This window comes from Sus scrofa, chromosome 2 (assembly GCF_000003025.6).
Source record: "Sus scrofa isolate TJ Tabasco breed Duroc chromosome 2, Sscrofa11.1, whole genome shotgun sequence".
Lineage (NCBI taxonomy): Eukaryota > Metazoa > Chordata > Mammalia > Artiodactyla > Suidae > Sus > Sus scrofa.
In genome coordinates, this window is record NC_010444.4 from 80,296,562 (window position 1) to 80,315,874 (window position 19,313).

At 45.0% G+C, this 19,313-nt stretch overlaps 1 long non-coding RNA gene across 1 annotated transcript in view; it reads right to left on the reverse strand.

Moving 5' to 3' along the window:
• Nucleotides 1-19,313, reverse strand: part of LOC110259387 — a 47,849-nt gene that overhangs the window by 10,199 nt on the left and 18,337 nt on the right. The window contains exon 2 of the long non-coding RNA XR_002341729.1: nucleotides 14,471-14,549. This is a non-coding gene — a long non-coding RNA (uncharacterized LOC110259387). The remainder of the gene's footprint in view (nucleotides 1-14,470; nucleotides 14,550-19,313) is intronic.

Sequence of the window (19,313 nt, forward strand, 5' to 3'; positions counted from 1 at the left end):
TGCTACATCCACGTAAATAATGTCAGAATTGGGTTGAACTGTAGGACACTCAGCAAGTGTCAGAAAATTATGTCAATGAAAATAATCAATAAACAATCAATAAAAGGAATAGAACAGAGTTTTATTTGGGCCAAACTATGGACTATGGCCTGGAAACCAGTTTCCCGGTTACTTTGAGAAACTACTCTGAAGAAACATGGTGTAGTTCCCGTTGTGGCGCAGTGGTTAATGTATCCAACTAGGAACCATGAGGTTGTGGGTTCGATCCCTGGGTTCAGTGGGTTAAGGATCAGTGAGTTAAGGATCCGGCTTTGCCGTGAGCCTTGGTGTAGGTCGAAGACGCGGCTGGGATCCCATATTGCCATGGCTCTGGCATAGGCCAGCAGCAACAGCTCTGATTAGACCCCTAGCCTGGGAACCTCCACATGCCGCAGGAGCGGCCCTAGAAAAGGCAAAAAGACCAAAAAAAAAAAAAAAGCATGGTTTTCAGTACAGTTTTATATCTTGTCAGAACAAAGAACGTTAAACAAGTCAGGGATACATTTCTTCAAGGTTAAAAAACAAACAGACCAGCATATACGCAGTGAGTATATGGCCTTGGCACCCAGAAAGGGCGTCTTCCCATCAAAGGAGTCCCAGCATTGGCATCCCAGAAAGGCAGACATTTAATCTTTTATTCTCTTTAATCATTTATTCTTTTTTTTTTTTTTTTTTTTTTTTTTTTTTAGGGCTACTACAGCTGCCGGCCACAGCCACAGCCACGCCAGGACCTACACCACAGCTCATGGCAACACCAGATACTTAACCCACTGAGCGAGGCCAGGGATCGAACCCATGTCCTCATGGATACTAGTCAGATTCATTTTGTGCCATGACAGGAACTCCAATCTTTATTCTTAATATGGACATTCTTTTTTTTTTTTTTTTTTTTTTTTTTTTTGGTTTTTTTGCCTTTTTCTTGAGCCGCTCCTGCGGCATATGGAGGTTCCCAGGCTAGGGGTCCAATAGGAGCTGTAGCCATCGGCCACAGCCACAGCCACAGCAACACAGGATCCGAGCTGCATCTGGAACCCACACCACAGCTCACGGCAACACCGGATCCTTAACCCACTGAGCAAGGGCAGGGATCGAACCTGCAACCTCATGGTTCCTAGTCAGATTCGTTAACCACTGTGCCACGACGGGAACTCCATTATGGACATTCTTTACCTCTGGTTGGTGCATGCTTTTAATAATTAAAGCAGATGTACAATGTACCTTTGATAGGCCACAAACGGATTGTTCTAGTTAAACTTCAAATTCAAGTTAACTCATGCATAAACCGGAATGACTTCTCCATACCTCAGTGTGTGAACATTTCTTTTATCAATTGCTTGATGTGGGGGAAAAAAAAACTATGCATTGGAATCAGAAGGAGCATATTCTGCTCTGAATTCACCTTTTTATATAGTTTTGACTTTTGAATCATGAAAATGTTTTACATATTTAAAAAGTAAAGTTAAACTGAAAAAGATTAAAAAAAAAAAAAAAGCAAACCTGAAACAGAATCCAAATAGAAATTGCACCTGACTACGTAGCAAATGAATAAGGTGACCAACCACACACTTAAGTAACTTTGATTCCAGTAAAAGGATATTTTCTCAGGCTAAAAATAAGTGCCCAGAAATACTGATCTTTGCTTGGGAGGCTTGTTAAAAAAAAGTAGTTTGGTGGCGTATTTCTTTTCTTTTTTATGGTTGCATGTTGGAGACCACTGAAACTGCTGAATTCTGCAATAAACAAATTTGGCACACATGCAAAAAGCACAACTAGGAGATAGCTTTATCATTACATGCACCTGATTTTGCTCATTAACCTATGTCACCTTCCCTAATAAAAGTCATGAGGATTAAAGCCTAGGGGCCTTTGCTCTGCGGAACAGAATGTCTCCTGGTCCCCCACTTTCTAGATGTAAAAGAGTCTTGTGCGTTTTGTATGCTATGCTATCCCTCTTCCAGGATTCCCCGTTGCCCTGCAGAATATGTAAGTTCCCAGGCCAGGGATCGAATCTGAGCCAAAGCTGTAACCTATGCCACAACTGTGGCAATGCAAGATCCTTAACCCACTGAGTAGGGCTGGGGATCAAACTTGGGCCTCCATAGCAACTGGAGCTGCTACAGCCAGAATCCAACCCCTAGGCCACAGCAGGAACTCCTGGTGGTGTCTTTCTGAAGGGATTCTCTGTGTGTGCAGGATATATGTATGTACTTGTGATTTTGAAAGGAGTGATGGGGGCGTTCCCGTCATGGCTCAGCGGAAACGAATCTGACTAGCATCCACGAGGATGCAGGTTCCATCCATGGCCTCGCTCAGTGGATTAAGGCAGTGTTGCGGTGAACTGTAGATCGAAAACGCAGTTTGTATCTGGCATTGCTGTGGCTGTGGTGTAAGCCAACCCCTACATCTCCAATTTGACCCCTAGCCTGGGAACCTCCATATGCCACCAAGTGTGGCCATAAAAAAAAAAGTGTTATTTGTTTGAGCTGAGGCAGTTTACAGCAAAGCAAACATTTTAATAAGTACATACACACCAAATAACGCAGCACTTGGGACTGCCTCAGCTGTGAAAACAGATCCTTATTCCCACCCCCACCCCCAAGGCAGGTGCAGATCCCTGGGCAGACAGCGCCCCCTGCAAGACAATGTTTGTGAGCACATGCCTCTCCCATCCCCTCATATGGCTCTTGTGTTTATTACAAATTAGCTTCTCTAACACCAAAACTTGGATCCTCCTTTTTCCTCCGGGTTTTATGGGAGGAGATATTGCATGCAAGTCTTTTTCTCATGATTCAGTTATGAGCCACTGGAAGGGGTAGTTTCCACAGAGGGAGAGCACAGGTTAGAGGTGTTGCCTCTTAATAGCCTACAGGCAGTGTTAACCAGGGGAGTCCTGCCTCTGTGTGGTGGAGATAATGAAAAGGTGGCTCTCTAGATGGTGGTGAGGATGACATCAGATATGGGATCAGTCTGTCTCAACATGACTTAGGTTATAAAACTAAGAGGAGGGAGCACTGGGGCCACAAATCCAGAGCAGCCAGGATGAGCAGGGTGACAGCTCTTCATTGAGTGTCCTGGTTCACTGGTCAATGGCTGTGATAATCAGACAAGGTGCGTCTAATCCCCACATGCCAGCACAGACCTCCAGGGCAGAACAGATAGTGACTGACCTGGTCAGTGATGGGTAGGGCAGGGCCATGTGGGTGCCCATGTCTGCCTGCCTTCAGATTATGAGTTCCTTCCCTTGCTGGATGCTATGGGTTAGCAAAAAGTCGGCCTGCTTGCCAAGGACTTCTAGCTGGGTTGGGCAGAAGGGAGGTCTTCCTCTGCCCTGAGCCTTTCCCTGCTTTTTCTTCCCTGAGTTTCAGCTCCATACTGGGGAACCGGGACTTGAGCGATCACCTGGGAAGACTGGCAGCTTCCCAGCTTATCCACCATGGACTCTCCACCTCTGTCTCATAAAGCCTGAAGCTACAGTGATGTCCTCGAGCAGTTAGGTGACAGACTGGGCGTTGGGGTTGGCATGTGGTGTGAACAGAGTCCACATCTGGGAACCAAAGTTTCTCAATCCGAGTCTTTTTGTTATCTCAGGAGCAGCAACTCTGGACCAAGTTCCTAACTGCCTGCAATGGTATTTGAGCCTCAGAGCCAGGCTGGGACTGTGGTGCACGCATGTGACATGTGTCTGCTTGATGTTCTTTATTTAATACTTTCCGATTGCCACTCACTGTAGGAAGCCCTTTACATGTGTAACAGACACAAGAATTTTGAATTGTATCATTGTGACTTTTTTTTCTCTTGCATTCTCTTGGGTATGAACTCCTGCTGATGGCATTTTTTGCCTTGGTCCTGCTGCTGGAATGCAAAGCTTTAACTCCAGGCCAGAGTCGAGAGCCAGCAGGTAGAAAAGGAAAAGAATTTTATAAATTTCCGTAGTTCCCAAGCCAAGTAGGTAAGCTCAGAGGCCTCCAAATAAGTGACACAAATTGCTGGGGTACACAAAGTTTTTCCTGGAAGTGGGTGTGGGCAAGGAAACCAGAAAGTAGTTTTCCTCAGAGTTCCCACTGTGGTGCAGGGTATCTAGCGTTGTCTCTGTGACGTTGCGGGTTTGATCCCCAGCCCAGCACAGTGGGTTAAGGATCCAGCATTGCCACAGCTGTGGTGTCAGTGGCAGCTCTGGCTTGGATTCGACCTCTTGCTCAGGAATTTCCAAATGCCATGGATGTGGCAAAAAAAAAAAAAAAATTATATATATATATATATATATATATATATATATAGTTTTCATTACTTTGACTAATACATGGAATCTGAAGAAAATCCTGTAAAAGATAGATCCATGAGTTTTTAAGTCATTGTATCTTAAAAATGTGGGTATTGCAGAAAACATTCCAATTACATGGGGTTTTATGTAACTGAATTGTATCCAAACTACATGGATAGTTTCGAGAGAATCAGTTTTCAGAATCTCAGCTTTCATGTATCTTCTGTCCTAAAGGTGATCTGGCTACAACTGCATATGAGGTGACAACTACTCTTAAATATAAACTAAGGAATTTTGGTCATATTGGGAAGTTCTGGAGGCAGATATATGAGGACCTGGGGTTCAGGGTGTCATGGCTATTTTTAATTGCTTTGCTTTTTCCATTTCTATTTATTTATTTATTTTGCTTTTTAGGGCAGCATGTGGAATCTCCCAAGCTAGGGGTCAAATTGGAGCTGCAGCTGTTGACCTACGCCACAGACACAGCAAGGCGGGATCCTTAACCCACCGAGCGAGGCCAGGGATCAAACCCACATCCTTGTGGATACTAATTGGGTTCATTACCTCTGCAACATAACAGAAACTCCCTCCACTTCTTTTTTTAAACTGAGATATGAGGATGTGGGTTTGATACCTGGCCTCACTCAGTGGGTCAGGGATCTGGCATTGCCATGAGCTGTGGTGTAGGTCACAGACACAGCTTGGATCCCACGTTACTGTGGCTGTGGCAGGGGCCGGCAGCTGTAGCTCCAATTCGACCCCTAGCCTGGGAACTTTCATATGTCATGGGTGTGGCCTTAAAAAAAAGAAAAAAAAAAACCCGAGATATGATTGACATGTAACATTAGTTTCAGGTGATTTCAATATTAGTTTTTGATATTAGTATTTTGTGTACCATATTAGTTTCAGGTGTCAACATTTCAATATTACCTTTCTATATTATTATATTAGTTTTTTGTATATTATTGTGTTAGTTTCAGGTGTCAACACTTCAATATTTGTATATATTATGAAATGATCGCCACAGTCTAGTTAACATCTGTCACCATACATAACTACGATTTTTCTTCCTTGTGATGAGAACTTTTAAGACCTATCCACTTCTTATCCACCTCTCCTTTTGTCTAGAAATGCTTTGCTCTTAAGGGAATCCCCTGAGAGTGGAGCAGAGAGCACAGGTGGGAAGCAGCTCCTGGGAAGCAGCTCCTATGTTCTCAGTGCTCATCCTAGGATATGACCTTGGCAGGGGGACAGGCCTCTGAGCAGCAGGCACACTGGAGGACAGTGATGCTGAACCACATGCATAGTCTCTGGGAGACCAGCATCTTCAGGACACATCAGCTGAAACTTACAGATATTTCTATGATAGTTCTTTCAGATTCGTTGTGTTCTTAGAAACTGGAGTCAAACCCGTTTTATCAAATCATGTAAAATATCCTAATTACAGCCTGCATCTTTAAAAATGTTTAACATCTTCTATTCTGTCATAGGAAAGAATTTTAGCACCAGGTTAATTAGGTTCTAGCAGCCCTCTGTAGTCATGACTTCACATCTGCAGATTCACCCAACTACTGATCAAAGATACCAAGGGGAAAGGATATTCCAAAAAGTTCCAAAAAGCAAAACTTGAATTTGCTGCATTGGCAACTATTTACACAACATTTACATTGTTTAGGCATTATAAGTCACCTAGAGATGATTTAGGGTATATAGGTTGTATGCAAATACATTTTATATAAGGACTTGAAGGAGTTCCTGTCATGGCTAGTGGTTAACGAATCCAACTAGGAACCATGAGGTTGCAGGTTCGATCCCTGGGCTTGCTCAGTGGGTTAAGGACCCGGCGTTGCCATGAGCTGTGATATAGGTCCCAGACGAGGCTCGGATCCCATGTTGCCGTGGCTATGGCATAGGCCAGTGGCTACAGCTCCGATTCAACCCCTAGCCTGAGAACCTCCATATGCCAAGGGTGCGGCCCTAAAAAGACAATAAATAAATAAAGGACTTGAACACCCTCAGATTTTGGTATCTGGGGGCATCCTGGAACCAATTTCCCACAGATACTGAAGGATGACCATATACCTCAATAAAAGATGCTTTCTCTTTTACTTTGTAAATTGTGGTATAGTTGACTTAAAAGTTTCAGGTATACAGCGTAGTAATTCAGTTTTAAAAGGTTATACTTCATGTATAGTTATTATAAAATATTGACCATATTCCCTGTGCTGTACAATATATCCTTTTTCTTTTTTTCTTCTTTTTAATGGCCACATCTGTGGCATATGAAAGTTCCTGGGCCAGGGGTTGAATCAGAGCTGCGGCTGCATCAACACCAAATCCTTAACCCACTGAGCAAGGCCAGGGATCAAACCCTCATCCTCACAAAGTCAGGTTCTTAACCCACAAAGGGTTAAGTGCAACATATCCTTGAGCTTATTTACTTAGACAGTACCCAGGACACGTGGAAATTCCTGGACCAAGGATCGAATCCATGCAGTAGCAATGACCCAAGCCACAGCAGTGACAATTCTGGATCCTTAACTACTAGGCTACCAGGGAACTGCATATCTTACTTTCTATATAGTAGTTTGTACCTCTTAATCCCTTTTTTTTTTTTTTGGTCTTTTTTGCCATTTCTTGGGCCACTGCCGCGGCATATGGAGGTTCCCAGGCTAGGGGTCTAATAGGAGCTGTAGCCACCAGCCTACGCCAGATCCACAGCAAAGCCAGATCCGAGCCACATCTGTGACCTACATCACAGCTCACGGCAATGCCGGATCATTAACCCACTGAGCAAGGGCAGGGATCAAACCTGCAACCTCATGGTTCCTAGTCGGATTCGTTAACCGCTGTGCCACAACGGGAACTCCCCCTTCACTTATCTTGCTCCTCCCCCTAAAAAATGCTTTCTACGTTTAAGAATTATTCATCGAAATTTATGTTCATATTGTTTTGGTCAATTATATTAATAAATCAATTCAGAAGCTAAGTTTAACATTTAGGATTTACAGTCGAGAATAAAGCAAGCTTCAAAATTTCTATTTATATGCCTGCTTTGTTATAGGGAAGTTTGATAAAGTGGTGGATAAAAGACTTTAAAGCCTAAAAATATATTTCCTTATGGCAAAGGTATATAGGGTGGAAATGAATTCAAGGAGAAAAAGCAGGGAAAAGTCGGGGGGGGGGCGAGTAAAAATTTCCAAATATTGAAGAAGAGCTTGTTCATGGATTTAAAAAAACCAATGATACTGGGTAAGAAAGTGCTTCAATATTTAGATTCCACTGGATATATTTAGAAGGCTGGGAGTTCCCGTCGTGGCGCAGTGGTTAGCGAATCCGACTAGGAACCATGAGGTTGCGGGTTCGATCCCTGCCCTTGCTCAGTGGGTTAACGATCCGGCGTTGCCGTGAGCTGTGGTGTAGGTTGCAGATGCGGCTCGGATCCCTTGTTGCTGTGGCTCTGGTGTAGGCCGGTGGCTACAGCTCCGATTCGACCCCTAGCCTGGGAACCTCCATATGCCCTGGGAGCAGCCCAAAGAAATAGCAAAAAGACAAAAAAAAAAAAAAAAAAAAAAGGCTGATGTAACAGTTTTTATTTGAAATGGATATTAGTATTTACAATAGACTGGAAATTATATCCCTTACAACAATTTAAATGTTTAGTGAAAATTTTAGATGTCATGTAAAAATGTGCAAGAGGGTCACAGTTTTTAAAGACTTCTTTTAGGGGCTTTATAAGTGCATCAGTCAGGAGTATCTAGGCTGTGCTATAGTAACAAACAATCCCAATGACATAGAGGCTTGTAATAAATGCTTCTCACACACACTTCACCTGCACTGTGGGTTAGGGGGTAGTTCTGAGTTGTGAGGGGAAGTGACACATGCTTTGCTCTTGCCCCTGCCAGAATAGACCCATGGCCCACTCAACTACAGGGGGGCAGAAGTGTAATCCTGGAAGGCAGAGGGCTGGAATACCTGGTGAACAGCCTTGGTTTGAAGATCACTAGGCCAGATCATAGAGTTTCTTCCATGGGGCAGAGATCCTGCTAATGCTCTTGGGCAGAAAGGACTATGGCCAGGGAGGTCCAGAATGTCCTTTCCTCCAGCCCCACAGAATGAGGGCAGAGAGAGGGCAGTGACATCAGAGGCACAGGTTGTTTGCTTAATTTTCAGGGTGAAATCATGATGGGAGGGCCTGATCAACACATCTGGAATGATTCAGGAGAGCAGTAGTGGGTATCTTAATCCATTCAGGCTGCTGTGACAGAATACCACAGACTGGTAGCATGTCAACAAGACTTCTAGAGGCTGGAAGTTCAAGATCAGGGGCCAGCATAGTCGAGTTCTGGTGAGAGCCCTCTTCCAGGTTGTAGATGGTTATCTTACTGTGTGTCTGTCTTCATGTGGTGGAGAGGGTGAGAGCGCTCCCTGGCGTCTCTTTTACTTTTAATTTATTGCTTTTTAGGGCCACACCCATAGCATAAGGAAGTTTCCAGGCTAGGGGTTGAATTGGAGCTGCAGCTGCTGGCCTACACCATAGCCACAGCAATGCTGGGTCCAAGCTGCATCTGCGACCTACATATCACAGCTCACAGAGATGCCAGATCCTTTAATTCACTGAGTGAGGCCAGGGATTGAACCCACGTCCTCATGGATACTAGTCAGGTTCATTACCGCTGAGCCACAATAGGAACTCCTGGGCTCTCTTTTATAAGGGCATTAATTCCATTCATGGGGCTGCACATTTACGAACTAATCACTCCATCTCGTAACAGCTCACAATGGGGGTTAGGATTTCAACCTATGAGCGAGTATGGGGAGGACACTAGTATTCAGTCCATAACACAAGGTCAGAGTGAAACAGCTGAAGTGAGGTTCCTGGCTCCCTGTGGCCTAGGGGATGCATGCAGGGATCCAGAAGTCCCCATATGCCTTATGGGGAGAACACAAGGGGCTGAGGCCAGTGGGTCAGTAGAGGTCTGGCATGAGGACAGATGGACTACAAGATGCCTGGCCTTCATTGTCACAGGAGAATGGCTGGACCCAGAGACTTCAGTAGTGGCTCAAAGACCAGCAGGGACCAGCTATCCTATAGTGTTCACAGCCAGATGAAGCCGGACTGACCCTCCACTGCAGGGGTCCACATGGACCCCAGCACCTCCAGTGGATCCCTGGCCCTTCTACCCTCATCCTCACACCCTCACATATAGCCAGGTGACATTTTGAAGAAGCACACAAGGATGGGATACAAGATCATTCCCATTCCAATGGCAGAAAATTCATCTAGAAGAGACTTGTTCAAAAGAGACTGTTAGGGAGTTCCCTTGTGGCACAGTGGGTTAAGGAGCTGGTGTTGTCACTGCAATGGCTTGGATTGCTGCTGTGGCATGCACCCAATCTCTGGCTGGGAACTTCCACATGCTGTTGATGCGGCCAAAAAAAATTTTTTTTTTTTTTTTGCTTTTTAGGGCCACACCTGCAGTATGTGGAAGTTCCAAGACAAAGGGTCGAATTGGAGCTATAGCCACTGGCCTACACCACAGGCAGAGCCATGCGGGATCCAAGCCATGTCTTCGACCTACACCACAGCTCATAGTAATGCCAGATCCTTAACCCACTAAGCAGACTAGGGGTCAAACCTTCATCCTCATGGATCCTAGTTGGGTTCGTTTACCCCTGAGCCATGAAGGGAACTCCCTAAAAAAAATTTTTAGACAAAAAAAAAAAAAAAAAAAAGGAGTTCCCGTCGTGGCGCAGTGGTTAAAGAATCCAACTAGAAACCATGAGGTTTCAGGTTCGGTCCCTGCCTTGCTCAGTGGGTTGACGATCCGGCATTGCCGTGAGCTGTGGTGTAGGTTGCAGAAGTGGCTCGGATCCCGCCTTGCTGTGGCTCGGATCCCGCCTTGCTGTGGCTCTGGCGTAGGCTGGTGGCTACAGCTCCGATTGGACCCCTAGCCTGGGAACCTCCATATGCCGCAGGAGTGGCCCAAAGAAATAGCAAAAAGACAAAAAGACAAAAAAAAAAAAAAATTTAAAGAGAAATTGTTAAACCATTCCTGATTCAAAGCTGCACTGGGAAAGGAACTTGGAGGAGGTTTGGACCAAAGGAAATTGAGTAGCTGACCTTGTCCTGGCTCCCCGACTCCTATGACTTGTGAAAAATATGTACTTGACTACATTTTCTTTGTACACCTAAGCAGTGGTGTGAGCAGATCTCAATCATCCTCTCCGTATATCACCCCAACACTCCTTGGGGTGTTCTCCCTCTTTTAGAGATGATGAAAGAGCATTTTAGGGTAAGTTAGTTTCCCAAGGACATGCAATTATGAATCCGGGACTCTCCAGGCACCCAGCCTGAGCGTCTCTCTCTACTGGGCTCTCTCCCAAGGCTCTAGTCTCTCTAGCTTGGCCTCTCTGAGATCACCTTGGCACCATGAGTCAGAAAGGCAAGGTATCCTCCAAGTCATGGGTCAACACTGCTTACAGGAAACAGTGCTGTCCGTGAACATTAGAAGCTTAGAGACAAGTCACCTTTGGGCAAAGCTGTTGTTTTGTGTGGGCCTCAGCCTCCTATCTACAGTGTGACAAGACCTACCCTTGTGGTTCCTATTATGATTGCAAGATACCCTCAGCAAAAACCATCAGGAAACTATGAAGCAAGTAAACCAGGTTTATTACTTAGAAGTTATGGAGGGTACACAGGATGCCTGAGGCCACACAAGGTCATGGGTAGAGAGCCTGGGCCCGTTCTGCTTTTATTGGGGTCAAGGGTGTGGGCCTAGGTTTCTTGGGTTCACTCTTCTCTTTACTGGTAAATGTAAATCCTAAGTGCAAGAACTGGAGTTCCTGTTGTGGCTCAGGGGGTTAAGAACTCGACTAGTATCCATGAGAACGCGGGTTCAACCCCCTGACCTTGCTCAGTGGGTTAAGGATCCGGTGTTGCTGCAAGCTGTGGTGCAGATCACAGATGCAGCTCAGTTCTAGCGGTGCTGTGGCTGTGGTGTAGGCAGGCAGCTGCAGCTCCAATTCAGCCTCTAGCCCCAGAAACTTCCATGTGCCACAGGGGTGACCCTAAAAAGAAAACAACAACAACAAAAGAGCAGGAATTAAAGTCTCAGGGAGCAAAAAACAAGTGGCCAAACGAAAAAAATATTTAAAACAGAAGAACTTAAGGGGTTCAGCCCGGCTCCTTATCTGGTTCTGTGGCTGGCAATATGTTTGTTCACATGACAGTCTTTGAAGTGGATGCAATCAAAAGCTTAAGTCAGACACTTGCATTACAATAAAAAAAAAACACTTCAACTGTCAGACACACTACAGTTATGAAGAAGAGGGATGTGTTTCTAGTTGAGGGCTTCTGGGTGTTAGTTGGAACAATTCACCATGTTCTAGCACTAGCTGTTCAGGTGTGAGATGTCTGGAACAGTGGGGACAGTCCTGCCCTTTGTGTTCTGAGAACCATCCCACACAGGACAGAAAACAGCAGGCTGCAAACAGGTTTCATCAAATCATTGGCTTGTGTCCTCACCTTAGGGTCTAAAACCTTACCCCTTGATAGCTGTGAGGTGGATGCAGTAGTCACAGCCACATTACAGGGCAGCAGGAAGCCTAAGTGGCTTGCCCAAGCATGGGATGAGATTTTTGCCTCCAAATGCTGTTCTGCTATGACCAGGGCTCAGAAAAAAACTCTTGGGAGTTATGTAACTGAACTTGAGTCTGCTCATCTGACATGCAGCAAAGCCAATCATCAACACCTGGTTGTACTGAAGGAAATCTGAGCATTTATTTTTTAGGACACTAAGCAAGGAGAAGGGACAGCTTGTGCTTAGAAGACCCACACTTGCCAGTGGCTTTCAGGGAAGGGTTTTGAAAGGCAACATTTGGGGTGAGGAATGTAGGGTGCCTGACTTTCTTCTGATTGGTTAGTGGTAAGTGATAGGTTCCTGAAGGATGGAGACAGACCCCAAACCCCTAAATGTGGCTGTTCACCTTGGAGACCTGCTGTGGACACACCCACCCAGAACGTGATGCTCAAGTTCGGCAGCAAGAAACAACGGCCTGCAGAAAACAAGTGCCTGCATAGATTAACCTCCTACAAGGATTGACTGCCCTCTGTCATGGGACTCTACCCCCTACCCCTCCCTTGACCTTCCCCTCCTTCTTCGTTGTTCCTGCCATGAACTCCATCCAGCCACAGATTCCCGCCACGGATCTTTTACAAGCCTAGCACCTCCTCACAGTCAGAGCTGTCCCCATCTTGAGCTCAGCCCATGTCCCTCTGATGCCTTAGTAAATCTTTTTTGGTTTACTAACTTGGCCTTGCTCATTCCTCTCTTGGCAAACCTAACAGTAAGGTAAAAGGGTGATGTTTCAGGAATCTTAATCATCCACCTTCTGGTTCCAACCAATCTGGGGTCTGGGGCTTGTGGTTAGCAGGTAGACACCATTCTCCACCTGAAGGAGGGGTCTTAGTTTCTTCAGAAAGCGCAAAGATTCTCACAGACTGTTACTTATATCCCTTGAGGAGGAGCTAAGACTCCACTTTATCACTGAACTATTGTTTCTTGACTGCTTTTGCTTGACTGTTCCTGCATTCCTTTTTTTCCCCAATTAGTAACTGAGTCTGCTCTTTGGAACTCTGTGAATGTCTAGGGGGCCAAAGGCTTTTTCTGCAAACAAGAAATGGGTGACACAAAGGGGCCTGTGTACCTGGGAGGGGCCCCAGGATCCTGCCCAGTTTTAGTCCTCCCTTTTCTTTGAACTCCTCAATCCTGAGAGGAACAGGGGTAAGACAAGAAAGAGAAAACAGTTTGGGATACAGAGGGGAATCATAAACTTGGCTTTAGTGGGGTTTGGTTTCAGATAGATCCAGCCACAACCTCGCCAGGAACACGCAGTGTCCAGAAGAGCATCACTTTTTACAGGAATAATAGGGCTTCCTTTACCCATCTAGAGGCAGGGGACATTTTTCTGATCCCCTTATTCTATAGTCACCTGGTGAGGTTTCAACCAGTAAAGTTGAAAATTTTCAACCAGTAAAGTTTTTAAAAAGAAAAGAAAATTTCTGGAAGATACTCATGTATTTACACATTTTGGAAGAAAGTTTTCTCACTACTTTTTGCCAAAAGTGCCCCCCAGTGAAGACTAGCCCAATGCAAGGTTTGCAGGGGACCAGTGTGGTCAGAGTGGGCCAGATTGGCTGTGGGAAGAGAACAACCACAAGGGGGCAGTAAAAGCCAGTGGATGAGTGAGGTGCTGGGAGTGGGAAGGAACACCCCCCACTTAGTACCTGGAGGTTCCCCTTTACTTATAGCACAGGGACCCACAGGCAGTTAACTTTTATCCTGGCACTTATACAGTGAGACGTCTCCTTGACTGTATTTCGTTGGGGAAAGTAGAAGAGGAGAGGAACAGGAATTACCAGGAAAGATGATCCTCACCCAGCCCACCCCATCTCTTTCCCCTTTCAGGGGGAGGGAGAGGCCTGGGGTGGGCATGAGAGGTGGCCAGGCACTTGTTCTTAGAGCCAAGCTCCTTCTCAAGGACTGTCAGACTGGACCAGGAGGACTGGAATGAAAACATTTGGTGTTTTTCAAGAGGAACTGCTGTGGTTTTTCAGGAAGGAGGCTGAAAAGGAAAGTGGCCCCACTTTTTGCACGAGAAGGGCCAGGGTTGTGAGGCTCATGAGGGACGGATGCCTGGGCCTGCTCAGATCCTGCATCTTTTTTTTGGTTGCGCTTGCACCATGCAGAAGTTCCCGGGACAAAGATCGAACACATGCACAGTGCCACAGCTGTAACCGGAGCCACAGCAGTGACAACACCAGATCCCCAACCCACTGAGATGTGAAGGAACTCTTTTTTTTTTCTTTTCTTTTTGACCATACATTGTACAGCAGCCCTTTGGGTAGGTTTGGCTCCAATGGAACGAAGAGATCGGCAGTGTACAAAACCATCCTCCTCTGCAGTTCTGGCTGGCTACTGACATTATCTCCTGCAGGAGAACCCCGCCCCCCACAGAATTGGGCCCTCACTCCGAGAGACTCAGGCATGGTTCTGAGGCCCTTCCCTCCCTTCCTGCTTCCCTCCCTCCTCCTCTCCCATCGAAAATTTCACACCTAACTATGTAAGAGTAGAGCAAAGAGAATGGTGTACCTCAGCATGTGTTTACCTTGGGAAAAGCAACAGTGACGGCTGCTGCCACTGGGAGCAGAAGGTCCTCTTGCTAGTAGATGGCATCTGCAGAACTTCTGAAAGTGGAAATAGGGAGCACATGAGGATGCTGAGACCACAGGCACGGACAGCACGTGTGCCTGCCCTGGCTCTCAGAGAGCACTGACCAAAAGTGCCTTCACTGCTCACTGCAATGAGGTCCTGCTGTATAGCACAGGAACTATGTCCAATCACTTGTGACAGAACATGATAGAAAATAACATGAGAAAAAGAATGTATGTGTATATGTAGGAGTTCCCATTGTGGCTCAGTGGTAACAAACCTGACTAGTATCCATGAGGATGTAAGTTCGATCCCTGGCCTTGCTCAGTGGGTTAAGGATATATCGTTGCTGTGAGGTGTGGTGTAGGTCATAGACACACAGCTTGGATCCTGCATTGCTGTGGCTGTGGTGTAGGCCAGCAGCTGCACCACCAATTAGACCCCTAACTTGGGAACTTCCATATGCCAATGGTGCGGCCCTGAAAAAACAAAACAAAACAAAGAGGTATATATATGCATAACTAGGTCACTTTGCTGTACAGCAGAAATTGACAGAACACTGTATTTTTTTTTCTTTGTCTTTTTAGGGCTGCACCCATGGCATAAAGAGGTTCCCAGGCTAGGGGTCCAATCAGAACTGTAGCAACCGGGCTACTTGAGAGCCAAAGCAACACGGGATCCAAGCTGTATCAGCAACCTACACCACAGCTCAGGGCAATGCCAGATCCTTAACCTACTGAGTGAGGCCAGGGATCAAACACATGTCCTCAAGAATGCTAGTCCAGTTCGTTAACTGCTGAGCCACAATGGCAACTCTTTTTTTTTTTTTGAAAGAATATTGTAAACCGACTATAATAATTTTTTTTTAATGAGAGGTCTGGAAGAGACGCGATTAAAATGGCGGAACAGAAGGACTGGAGCTTGCCTTCCCTCATAAAAACAACAAACTTACAACCAACTGCTGAAAAACCTTCAAACGAATGGATGGCAAACTATCCAAAAAGATATCCTACTCCAGAAGACAAAAAGGAGGCCACATCAAGACAACAGGAGGGGCAATTATGCAATATAAGTAACCCCATACTCGCCAGGTGGGCAGCCCACAGACTGGGGACCTGGCATTGGGAGAAGGAGCCCCCAGAGCATCTGGCATTGAAGGCCAGTGGGGCTTGTGCACAGGAGCTCCATAAGACTGGGGGAAACAGAGACCCCATTCTTGAAAGGCGCTCACAGGCTTTCATGTGCTCTGGGTTCCAGGGCAAAGCAGAGACTCCATAGGAATCTGGGTTGGACATGACTGCAGTTCCTGGAGGATCTCCTGGGAAAACAGGGGGTGACTGTGGCTCCTTGTGGGGGAAGGTCATTGGAGGCTAAATTCTCTGGAATAATCATCAGCCTGCGTTCCTCTAGAGGTGGCCACCCATCAGTGCTGAAAGCCCCAGGCCAAACAATAATCCAGCTGGGATCACAGCACCACCCATCAGTAAACAGGCTGTCTAAAGACTCCTCAGGCACACAGCAGTCTCTAATCTCACCCAGAGACAAAGCCCACCCACCAGAGGGTTAAGAATAGGCCCCACCTCCCAGTGGGCAGGCACCAGTCCCTCCCATCAGGAAGCCTACAGCAAGCCCCTGTACCAGCATCAGCCACAAGGGGCGAGGACAGCAGAAGCAAGAGAAGCTACAACTCTACTGTCTGCAAAAAGGAGACCACACCAAAAACCTATAAATATGAAAAGGCAGAGAACTATAACTCAGATAAGGGAGCAAGAAAAAACCCAGAAAAATAGCTAAGTGATCTGGAGATTATCAGCCTCCAGGAAAAAGACTTTAGACTGATGATAGTGAGGATGATGCCAAGACACTGGAAATAAGCTGGAGGCAGAGAGTGATAATTTACAGCAAACACTGAGCAAAGAAATACAAAATTTAAAACTTATGCAAGCAGGAGTTCCCATCATGGTGCAGCAGAAGTGAATCTGACTAGGAACCATGATGTTGCAGGTTCCATCCCTGGCCTGGCTCAGCAGGTTAAGGATCCAGCATTGCCATGAGCTGTGGTGTAGGTAGCAGACATGGCTCACATCCCATGTGGCTGTGGCATAGGCCGGCAGCTACAGCTCCAATTCGACCCCTAGCCGGGGAACCTCCATATGCCGCGGGTGTGGCCATAAAAAGACAAAAAGACCAAAACAAAACAAAACCTTATGCAAGCAGAGATGCAAAATACAATAGCTGAAATAAAAAACTCTTTAGTTGCAACCAATAGCAGAATATGGGAGGCAGAAGAACGAATAAGCAAGGTGGAGGACAGACTGGTGGAAATCACTGAAGAGGAACAGAAAAGAGAAAAAAGATTGAAAAGAAATGAAGACAGTCTAGGAGAACTCTGGGAGAATGTTAAACACACCAACACCCATATTATAGGGGTGCCAGAAGGAGAAGAGAGAGAAAGGGACAAAAAAAGATTGGAAGAGATAATAGCCAAAAACTTCCTTAACACGGGAAAGGAACCACTCACTCAGATCAAGGAAGCACAATGAGTATCATAGTAAAATAAACCCAAGGAGGAACTCCCCAAGGCACATATTAATCAAACTGACCAAAATTAAAGACAAAGAGAGATTATTGAAAGAAAGTAGGGAAAAGAAACAAATAACCTACAAGGGAACCCTGATAAGGTTATCAGCAGATTCTTCAGCAGAAACTCTGCAGGCCAGAAGGGAGTGGCACAATATACTTAAAGTGATGAAAGGAAAAAACCTCCAACAAAGATTACTCTGTCTGGCAAGGTTTCCACTCAGGTTGGAGGGAGAAATCAAAAGCTTAACAGACAAGCAAAAGCTAAGAGAATTCAGCAACACTAAACCAGCTTTATGACAAATACTGAAGGAACTTCTCTAGGCAGAAAAGGCCACACTAGAAACAAAAATACTACAAACAACAAGGATCACAGTAAAGGTAGGAAATCATCCACGCACGAATATGCTACCAAAATCAGAAACAATGAAAAGAGGAGGGTACAAATGCAGGACACTGGAAATGCACTTGCAATTAAGAGACCAACAACTTAAAAAATGATCTCATGTATATATGTAGATTCCTATATCAAAACTTCAGGGTAACTGCAAACAAAAAAATCTACAATAGATACACACACAAATAAGAAAAATCAACTCAAATACAGCACTAAAGATAGTCATCAAACCACAAGAGGAGAGAACAAGAGAAGAAGGGAAGGAAGAAGACCAACAAAAACAAATCCAAACCACTTAATAAAATGGCAATAAGAACATACATATCAGTAATTACCCTAAACATAAATGGGCTAAATGCCCCAACCAAAAGACAGGGACTGGCCGAATGCATACGAAAATAAGACCCATATAATATGCTTTCTTCAAGAGACTGACTTCACTTCTAGGGACACATACAAACTGAAAGCGACAGGATGGAAGAAAATATTCCATGCAAACGGGAACCCAAAGAAAGCTGGCGTAGCAATACTCATATCAGACAAAATAGACCTTAAAATAAAGAATAGTATGAGACACAAAGAAGGACATTACCTAATGGTCAAAAGATCAATCCAAGAAGAAGATATAACAATTGTAAATATATATGCGCCCAACAATAGGATCACCTCAATATATAAGGCAACTGCTAACAACCTTAAAAGGAGAAACCAACAATAACACCATAATAGCGGGGCACTTTAACACCCACTTACAGCAATGGACAGATCGTCCAGACAGAAAATCAACAAGGAAACACAGGCCCTAAATGAAGCATTAGACCAGATGGACTCAATAGATATTTATAGAACATTCCGTCCAAAAGCAGCAGAATACACATGCTTCTCAAGTGCACACGGAACATTCTCTAGGATTGATCACATTCCGGCCCACATATCGAGCCTCGGTCACTTTAAGAAAACTGAAATCACATCAAGCATCTTTTCCGACCACAATGCTTGACGACTGGAAACCAACAACAAGGAAAAAAACTGCAAAAAACACAAACACGTGGAGACTAAACAACATGCTACTACTAGACAACCAATGCACCACTGAAGAAATCAAAGAGGAAATTCAAAAATACCTAGAAGCAAATGACAACAAAGACACAACACTCCAAAACCTAGGGGATGCAGCAAAAGCAGTTCTAAGAGGGAAGTTTATAGCAATACAAGCCTACCCCAGGAAACAAGAAAAACCTCAAATACACAACCTAACTTTACATCTAAAGCAGCCAGAGAGAGAAGAACAGACAAGACCTGAAGTTAGCAGAAGGACAGAAATCAAAGATCAGAGCAGAAATGAATGAAACAGAAATGAAGAAAACCACAGAAAAGATCAACGAAACTAAAAGCTGGTTCTTTAAAAAGAGCAACAAAATTGATAACCCTTAGCCAGACTTATCAAGAAAAATAGAGGACTCAATCAAGAAAATCAGAAATGAAAAAGGAGAAGTTACAACGGACATCACAGAAATACAAAGGACCATAAGAGACTGCTACATGCAACCATATGCTAATAAAACGGACAATCTAGAAGAAACGGACAAATTCTTAGAAAAGTACAATCTTCCAAGACTAAACCAAGACGAAATAGAAAAGATGAATGGATCAATCACAAGTACTGAAACTGAAACTTTGATTGAAAAAACTTGCAACAGGGAGTTCCCGTGTGGCTCAGCGGTTAACAAGTCCAACTAGGAACCATGAGGTTGCGGGTTCGATCCCTGCCCTTGCTCAGTGGGTTAAGGATCCAGCGTTGCCATGAGCTGTGGTATAGCTT